Source organism: Convolutriloba macropyga, chromosome 8, assembly GCF_964194025.1.
Source record: "Convolutriloba macropyga chromosome 8, txConMacr16.3, whole genome shotgun sequence".
In the NCBI taxonomy this organism is placed as follows: Eukaryota; Metazoa; Xenacoelomorpha; order Acoela; family Convolutidae; genus Convolutriloba; species Convolutriloba macropyga.
This window is the reverse complement of record NC_134475.1, coordinates 17,514,013-17,524,882: the sequence shown is the minus strand read 5'-3', so window position 1 is coordinate 17,524,882 and position 10,870 is coordinate 17,514,013. Positions and strand designations below refer to the sequence as shown.

The following is a 10,870-nucleotide window of genomic DNA, read 5'->3' as shown; positions in this document are numbered from 1 at the left end:
ATAGACACGTATTCCACATAGAGTGATTTAAAAGCTGTATTTTTAGAGCAATTTAATAAAATATTATTACAGATAATTAACAAACCAATGTTTATAAATGGTGATCGTAATTAGGGAAATCTATTGCATGATGCAATAATAACATGTAACAGTAATAAACACTCAACAGTCAGAATGACACCTGTTGATTCATTGAACAATCCTGAAAAGGTTAGATACTACACAAGGGGAGAAAAATTAAACCCGGGCTCAAAGTTGGTGATTATGTTAGGAATGTTGGCAAACTCAACATTTTCTCTAAGGATATCCATCTAATTGGATTGAAGTGTTTTTGAAGTTCTGAAAACACAACCACCAACCTATGAAAAAGAACACATCAGTGGTGAAACAAAAGAAGGTAATTACTATAAACAAGATTTATTTTATTCTAATTTCGATTTTTAGTCTAACAACAAGGTTTTAGAATTAATTAATGTAGTTTTTATTGTAAACAAAAACAAAATTGACAAGAAACAGATTCAATCAAGCAAAACAAAGTCTATCAACAAGTGAGGCTCGGCAATTATTCTTAGAAAATAGTGATGACATTGACACGAAAAGTTTATATTGAATTAAGTGTACACCCTCCCACAGACGTAAAAGATGCTGTTTATAAAGAGTATTGTGATTACAATTTGTAATCTTATTCTACTAAAAAACATATTATCAGTAAAAAACATAAGAGAAATAAGAAACGGTGGGTTTGATAAGATCACAACAAAGTTTTTTGCAAATAATTTAAACACAAATTAATGATTATTAAATCGGCAAATGATGCTACAAATGCAATTGTTTTTTGCATTAAAACCGCTAGTTACACAATGAGTAAATATAATCAATTAAAACTAGAATTTGACAATAATAAGTTAAAATCAAAACATTACCAAAATACAGTTAGATGATATGATTCCTAACGGTCTACAAAAATTCACAGCAGAGATGATGTCTCTTAGAAAAAAAATTCAAATATATAATGGCAATGTTATTAGAAAGGAAACCATTTACCAACAATGAACAAGCAAGTCTGGACACTATAAATTTAATCACCAAGATGTAATGAAAGAAGTTGAGGGTTATTTTAATTAAAATAGGTAATTAAAATATTTGGATGAATTTAGATCCGGTGCTCTCTTACTTTAACCAAACCTCTTAATTGTTTGCCAGGTAGATGAGAAAATTTTATATAATAAAAAGTTTAATAACAATATTAATATTATAATTGATATTAGAAATTATTATGAAATTTGAAATGTTAATTATTATTAAAAAATTGAGTAATTACAAAACTTATATTAACATGGCTGAGGTAACTGAAATAAAGTTTTCATCTATAACAACAACAGCACCCAACAACATCAGTTGCATTAACTTGTATAAGAATACCTTATTCTATACCAGCAGCTCTTGCTACAGCTACTATTCGTGGTTCAATATTGAAAACAATTAATACTAAAAAAAGAAACAATATCATAAGGTATTCACATATATTTGTTTTGACAAGAGAACTATGTGACAATAATTAACAATTATTAACAACAAAAAGAAAATATAAAAATCTTAACATAAAGTCAATTAAACATAATGAGAGAGATAATGAAGAATAAAATGAAATAGTTAAATTATATGAAAATAACAATAAAAATATGGAAAAGTGTCGAATATTCTTTAGAATGAAGTTATTAGTGTTTAGAATTAATAGTATATTTAGTATTAGTAATCTTAGTTTTAATCTGAGAATGGAAGATTTCATACATAGTCATTGCTAAAGCTAAGACTAAAGCTAAGACTAAAGCAATGGCTATAGCTAAAACTAAAGTTAAAGTCAAAGCTAAGACGAAAAATAAAGCTCCCATCGTTGCAAATTTAATTAACTCATTTGTAGTCGCTAAAGTTGCTCTAAGGTTTTTAATTGCAGCTGCATTTTTTATTTTACTTGCTATCTCAAACGCTCTTACTGGATTTTTAGCAACTTTAGTCTCAAAGTTTATTGTAGCTTTACCAACACTCTTAAAGATGTGCTTTAATACCTCAGCTTCTATTGTCTCTGAAACAATCATAGAATTTTTTGTTTAACAATTAATACAAGTAACAGATAACAATTTCGTACCTTTTGTAGAAACAGTTCCACGGATGTCATTAGAACTCTGAATTTCTACCACAAATGCAACATGAAATAGTTTTAAAAGTTTGGACATGACTCATACTTCTATATATAAAAACAATGCTATGAGCGAAGTACAATCCTTTTATTGCTTTTGAAGCCAGAGCCCAGGCCCAAGCGCAAGTATAAACGTATGCTTGAATTTAAAGGTCTATCTAATTAAAATAAAAAGAGAAAAGACATTAATTGAGCCAAAGGATTTGTGAAGGTAAACAATAAGTAAAGACTGTAACATAACCATAAATAGAGCATTAACATTGGTATTAACTATTACTATAAACTAGAGTAAAACTGTAACCATAGCCAGAACTTTAGCCATAATATTGGAAACTATAATATTAGCAAATAATAAATAAAAACTATAGCATTTAACTTTATGTTAACTAGAGCATTAGTTGTAACTATTACAAAAGCATTAGCCATTACTATAATGATAACTACAAAACTACGAAGTTAACCATAACTATAATCATAAACATAGCCATAACCATAGCCATAACTATAACTGAAACAGAACGGACCAACCATCATGTCTCTACGAGACTATCGGCGAAGCCGCTTTCTCCATGACATAATATCAACCATTTTAATACCATCGCTATTAACACCAATAACCCTTCTAGTAAACACTAAAGCATGACATATAAATTCAGTAACAGCACGAGCAAAATTAATATAAAGTTTCATTGCTTGCACCCCTATATGATCTCTTTGATATTTATTATAAATTATAAATATATATACATATAAATATGTTTATATATTTATATATATATATATATATATTTATATATATATATATATATATATATATATATATTCTATAATTACGTTTTTATTTTTATGATTTATGTACGGTTTAATACTGTATATTATTACATTATAAATTCCTTTAATCTGGACAATCTATTTTGCCATATTATCATTGTTATTAACGTAATTATTAATCCTTTTACCTTCAAGATACGACACATTATCAATCGTTTAAAAAACAATCAATAATATTTATTTCCTTTTATCTTCAGGATACGACCCACTGCCAATTTTTTAAAAAACAATCAATACTATTTTTTTCAATGAATATACTCGCATCATTGGTTTGCTGATTGACATTATTTTTTCAGAAGTCACAATATTATATTAGATATTTCAAAACCGCTTTCTACACCTTAATTAAACAAGAAGTTGGTAGCATCTTGTACCTTCTTATAAATTGACTTTCTTTCCTAAAAATAAAAATCGATATTAATCTTTTTAACTAATATTGTCTGTACAACTATTCTTTTATCGTTACTAGGTTGAATACAAAAGCACACACCTGGTAATGTCTCTCAATTTTTGTTTACAATTATTAGCTACTGCGGAAGCCCCGTCATTGGCTCTTAATAATGCTCTGTTATTATTATTTCCAATTAGTTTTTACTTAAAGGCTATACCATATACAATCTTTTCTAAGTCATTTATAAATCCAAATACATCTTTGATTTTATTAACCATATACCATTTTCTTTTTTTGCAGGTTTTTGATCATTTTTGAATTGGCTATCTTTCTGCTTCAGATCTAAAAAAAACACATTAAAAGTCGTAGTCAGTGCTAATTAGTAACTTAAACATTATTAGATTGGGATGACAATGATTTAAATATTCAACTTCTTTACAACTGATATTTTCAAATCTAAAAGAACTATATATTGGTGAAACACAACAGTTTGCTAATCTTACCTTGGCGTTATTAGCTGTCACTCCGTCAGCATAATCTAGGGTAATAAAATCTATTTTCAAATGAAAATCTGGAAAGTTTAAATGTTTCTCTTCTCTACCACTGGAAAAATTAATATTATTATTTACTGTATCCATTGTTGTCAGATTGTTTGGTTTAAAATTTATTATCTTGCTATTGTTTATGTCATTATTATACATATATTTACAATCCTTTTTCGAAAATCAATTTCTACCATAAAGTAATTATTATAAATTATTGCATTGACTATTGCATTGGTTATTGCATTCAATATTGCATTTGTTATTGTATTAGCTATTATTGAAAATTAAAAAAACGACTGACGAAATGATTTTATGTGAACTACAAAAAGGTTCATAACACATTGCCTAATATTAAAGAGGAGCATACACTTAACTTCAGAATGTAAGAATCAACAGAAACATTTCACCTTAGCGAGCCTGTACTGAATTCAACAAAGTTGGGTTTAAATAGATTATCGGTTTATAACCTATTGATTAATGTAAACAAAAGAAATAATCATTTTTTTCTGCTAGTATAGATTCAGATTATGATCTTAGATCACCATCAAAGTCCTATAAAACATATACTGATACCACAATCCATTCAATTTTTATACCTGGAGCATTTGAATAGTCTGATATAGCAGAATTAATAAAGGAATGAATAAACCAAAAGTAATCTTATTATTGAAGACGATAAAAATACATTGAAATTTAAGATGGAAATAAAACGGTGTATAATTAATTTTTTTGTAGAAAACGCAATACCATCAAACTAGGATTGAGGAAAATAATATGTAAACCTGGTAAAAACATATCTCAACAAATGTATGATAATTTGGGTTTTAGCACTATTAATATTCATTTTAATGTGATATATGCTGTTAAAGGTAATGGTTTTGGCCCAGACATGCTATATGATTTTAATCTAATTGAATGAACTAAAACATGATGAGCATTTTAACAACTAATATACTATATCAAATTGTTACAAGGGAAAGAGAAGAGTGTATTGAGTGACATATTACCATTGCGCATGGTAGACCAATTAATTTTAATGGTGGTGTAATAAGTTTCAATTTAAATCTAGTCTAGAGACAAGACTTAGACTAAGACATATACTTAGACCAAGACTTAATCATAGACCTAATCATAGACTTAGTCAGAGACCTAGTCATAGACATAATCAAAGGTATAGACAATGACTTAGGCTAAGACATACAAGACTACCTAATCATTGACTTAGTCATAACTTAGAATTAGACTTAAACTAATAATTAATCATACACTTAGTCATATGATTTAGACAAAGATTTAGATTTAGACCCAGTCAAAGATTTAATCATAGACCCTGTCAAAAGCTTGGACTAAGTCATAGCTATATTACTACACCTTCCTAACCAATTCTTAGTCTGCTATGTTAGCCTTTTTTGATATGTAAGCAACAATATAATTATAAGGTGTTTTCCAAACAACATTACATACTTTAGCAAGATGTTTATAACTAAGTTTCCCATCATAATGGCGATGTTTCTATACCAGAACTATCAGAACTATATATCCTTTTAGCCTATCTCGTGATATAACTAAAACCCAATGTGTAACTTCCTTTGGTTGTAAGTTCACAATTATGTTATGATCTTTATATTCATTTTTTTTTGGCTCGTCTTCTCTCATTATAACCTCTATCCTCTATTGGTATTAGACTTATCTTTTCTTCTATTTTTATTGTATCAGTATTACTCTTGGTTTTCTTCTCAATAAGAAGTTTGAAAAAACAGTTCTCCAAAAGCTAAAGGAATCATTTTATATATAATTAAATAGTGAAATTGTATTGGTTTAAAATTATGTTAATTTCTCTATTTATTGTAATTGTATTTTTTTGTGTTCTGCTGATAAATAGAAGATATTAAAAGATAACTTTAAAGGATATTAAGAAAAAATTGTAAGCATTTAAGTTTGAAGAATTAAATTAACATACTATTGTTTATTGGGCATCTGGATCAATAACAAGATACAATGTGGGAGAACACTTACAGTTTCTTATTGATAATACCAATATTGATACAAATGAAACTAATACTTATATCGTTACTAATACTAGTACTAATTTTTTTGATGTTACAATAACTAAACCAGTTACTAAAGCCAATACTAGTAATGTTAATAAAGGCAGTACTAAAACCAAAATTAATTCCGTTATTAAAGCTATTACTCATAATAATACTGTAGCAAACGCTAAAATTGATTGCAATACTTATACTTATAATAATACTACAATTAAAGTTAATACTAATACTTGTATTTATATTAATTATATTGCTAAAGCTAATACAAATACCTATACCAAATATGATATACTTGTTTTTGTAGCAGATAGAAAAGATTAGGCCGACTATAATATTGGTGATGTTAAAGATTTAATGATAAAAGACATGTCTGTCTTTAACGATAATATTAAAGTTTTAGATATGGGTGATAAAACAAATAAAAAGAAAACAAAAATTTTTTGCATCAGTTAAAACAGAAATTATAAAGATGATTGTTATGGGTCATGAACCCGCACAGATAGACCATATGGCTAAAACCAGCGCATACACTATCTATATTACTTCTTATAATGATCCATCATTCTTTAGGAACCTTAATGCTACCTTTCGTTCTACTCATAGTTCTCGATCTTTATGTAATGAGTATCAATATGGTTTGGTAAAGTATAATCAGAAACAGAACGGATTCATCGAAGTAGATCAAGATAAACAAAAAGGTATAAAATTCAGAAGTGGGTAAATTCGATAAAAAAACTAATAACTTGAAAACCAATTTGGATGAGAACGAAAGAGATAAATTAATAAAACATTTGAAAGTTTGGTTGAAAGATAATACTGATGAAGAAATTATTGACAAAGATAACTAAAAGTTCTACTTTAAAGCGTATTAAACGTTTAATTAAAATGTTATTGAAAGTAATATGGAATTCAATCAAATTTTTAAAACTTTTGCTGCTATAATATCTGCTTTCGAAGGTTTCACTTATATCTCCTATAATTTTTCATATAATCCAGGAGGAAAAAAATGTATCAGACTGCCAAAATTGCAACTATAGTTTGTGAACAACTCAATAGATTTAACCGAAATAGAAAAAATTGAGCTTGGGTGAAAAAGAAACAGAAGGTGAGGCTCAGCCTATCAGGTTAGCTCAAGGCAGACAACATTTGTGTCACAAGATGTAAAATCAATAAAAGATGAAATTAATCATGAGCCATTGCTGCTGGTGCTAATGTTAACAGCAAAACTAAAGGTGAAACATATTCATAACCAAGACCGGTGTTCCTTTCGCTACTGAAACAGACTCTGTCTGTGGGTGGAACTATGCCAACCAATTTTGATCAAAGTAAACTGTTTGAAGAATGTATAGACAAAAAGAATGGTTTAAAAAAGAAATATGGAGAAGAAGTAGTATATGAGACATCAAAGGTAAAGAGGTGTTTAATAATGATTTAGGTGATTATAAAAAACAATTTAAAGATACATTGAATTCAATAGATGGAAGAACCAAAAAATCAAACGCTCTTGGTTATGTATTTGATGGAGCAAAAAGTACATGTAAATAAATTAGTTGAAATTTGGGTCTGCCATAAATGGTTGATATCATGTTTTATAAGTGTAGAGAATGTGATCAGGAGTTGAAAATTTCGTTTTCACCAAAAATTCACTACGATGGCTTCCACAAACACTTGACAACAAACTGAGCCGGGTGTATTCAAAGCGCTTTAGCGGTGTTTGTGTAGAAAATAATTGTCACGGTGAAAAATCGACGAAGTCATTTCACGGATTATAAAAACAATTTATCCCCTAGACGGTTTAATAATTTAAGATTTATACAAATATTGATGTAAATAAGTATACGTGTAAAGACAGGAATGAAGTTAAAGTTAACTGTGAATATGGTAGTTCTAGTGTCATTTAGTGGAATAGGAGCCCATATAAAGAAACAAAATCCTCCTATAAATGTAACTAGGGGATTTTGTAAAAGATCTTTGTAGTATTTCCAGTGACCAGAAATTAGTTTCTAATAATAATAATAAGAATAATGATAATAATAATAATAATAATAATAATAATAATAATAATAATAATAATAATAATAATAATAATAATAATAATAATAATAATAATAATAATAATAATAATAATATTAATAATAATAATAATAATAATAATAATAATAATAATATTAATAATAATAATAATAATAATAATAATAAAAATAATAATAATAATAATAATAATACTAATAATAATAATAATAATAATAATAATAATAATAATAATAATAATAATAATAATAATAATAATAATAATAATAATAATAATAATAATAATAATAATAATAATAATAATAATAATAATAATAATAATAATAATTATTCTTCAATAATAATAATTTAGTCTCTAATAAAAATAATATTTTGGTTTTTGATAATAATGTAGTTCCTAATAATAATTTAGTTTTTGATAAAGAACAATATTTAGATTTTAATTTTAGTTCCACTGATAATTCCAGTTGCTCATGTAGATTTAATTATTTTTTTACAACTTGATTATAATGGCATTGTTATAAAGAAATTAATGAAAACTACAAAATTATAAAAAAGAATAAATACTTTTAAGAAGTTTTCAGCATAAGTAAGCATGGTGGCATGAGGCATAAGCAATACCTAGGCCTAATTATGCCTAATATTCGTGCTTATACCTGTTTATACATGATTATTGTGATTATCTATATTTCTAAGATTAAACAAAATAACTAGTGTAGTTGTCAGAAAAAAAACCGTCTTCAATGTCACATAATAATTACTTACTATAGTAGTGGATAAAATAGAGATAGAAGGCTAATTTTAGATAAGAATCGGAAGAATCTTTTGGGTTCAATATTAAATGTTTACTATACTGGTGAAAAAACGGGGGTATCAACAACGAATGTGCGTTAGCATTGACTGGTTGATTCCCCCATTTTATCCACTAATCACGTGCTCTGCCTCTTGGGGCGCATAAGGTAATGAGGGAAAAACGGAAAAATCCAATATTTTAAAATAAAGAGATCCATTCAATTGTCTTCTAAATCAAAACGTCATAACAAACGAGCATAATCTGTAAGAAACGATCATTACAATTGCTTCTTTCAATCTCATGAATGAATCACAGTATTGAAAAACGAGCACAAAGTTTATGACAAACCAGCACAATCTGTAAGAGACAATCATTACATTGCGTCTTTCAAACTCAAGAACGAAACACAGGAATGAAAAACGAGCATACACTTCATGACAAACGAGCTTAATCTGTAAGAGAAGATCATTACAATTGTGCCTTTCAAAATCATGAATGAAACACAAGAATGAAAATTTCGCACCAGCTTAAATATTCTGGCCACATTTTGATATAAAGTGAAACAATAGCTTGCCCAAATAGTGAAAAAAGAAATTCCATAATGGAGTGGGGCCTATCCAAACCTATCAAAATTAAACTGCCACTCAATGCATCAAGTTCTGTTTTCTCAGTGTCATCGATGAAGAGTACATTAACAAAGTCTCAAAGAGAGCCAATCTGAGACTGAATTCCTTAAGGTAATATCCCGTTTCTTCCGTTTCTTAGGACAAAAACTTGACGAAGAGATTGAAAAATTGTTTTTGGAATAGAATACAAGAGCTTCAAATTTCGTGCTCAATTGAATGGACAAATAAGGTTGATTGCGTATTCAAAGAGTGAATCACATTCCTCTCACGTTTTTGAAGAAATCTATTTGGTTCCTAATTTTGCTGTTTTTTCCAAATATCCGAAATAAAAAAAGATATTGAAGATAAATATAATAGATTTAGCAAACGGATCTTATTTCAATTTATACAAAATTGTAAAAAGCCCAACTACAAAAGTGTCACACGTAATGTTAAAATCTTCAAACGAATATAGTTAGATAGATAGTTTTTGACGACTCAGATTAAAGAGATAGTATTAAAAAGACAGTGTACGTTGGAATAAACCGCCTGGTGTGCAAGAATACGCTTCGTAGTTTAAGTAGTTTGCACTATTCGCAAAACGGATTCAGACAAAAACCATCTGTCACGACTCAAATGGTAGTTTTTCATAACGAATTCTATAACTCCTACGACGTTAACGACAATGAACTGTACATAATTTATTTAGACTTTAAAAGCATTTGACAGTTTCTCTCACAGGCCACTGCTGCAAGGATTTGATATCGGAGGAAATTTGATATTGGAGGATATTGGAGGAAATTACTCTCAAGTTACTTGACAAACAGAAATCATTATGTATAAGTTACTTAAGCCAGCTCGGAAACAACTAAAGTAGAAAGCGAGTGAATGAGTGAATGAAGCTGTTCATTTAGCGGTGAAATGCTATTTGCAGTTTCTTAGGTGGTAATTTACGCCGCTTTTTCAACCGCGCTTTGACTTTGAGTTGCCTTCAATTGTGTTATTTGTTTGGGTTTCTGGTGGATTATGTTGTATACTTGTCTGGAGGAAGTAGGAACTGAGATTGTTTTGGCTGAAACTTTTGTAGCAATTTTTGGTGGTGGAGTTTTAGTTTGGGGGGAGGTTTTGTTGTGTATTAGATTAATGAGTGAAAGAGACGTAGATGGAGAGACAAAGAGAGAAGAAGAAGAAAGAAAGACAGAAAAAAAGAAAGGCGAATGAAATTTGAAAATAGAGTCTTTAGCGAATAGAGGCACCCTCAGTGTACCACCGGCAGCCGGTCCCCACTTTCCGCAAAAAAGCAGTCGGAATTTGCACTGAGAACACAAATGCTTTTTGTGCGGTTGGGTTGTAGTTTGTGCCTCTTATTGAGGCGGGTATTTTCATACTTGCGGGTCTGATTGGTTCTTTCCAAGCGAGAACAGAGTGT

At 28.5% G+C, this 10,870-nt stretch overlaps 1 protein-coding gene across 1 annotated transcript in view; it reads left to right on the top strand.

Annotated features, from left to right (window-relative positions):
- Positions 1 to 10,870, top strand: part of LOC142344531 (ras-related protein Rab-11B-like) — a 450,398-nt gene that overhangs the window by 72,476 nt on the left and 367,052 nt on the right. The window lies entirely within an intron of this gene.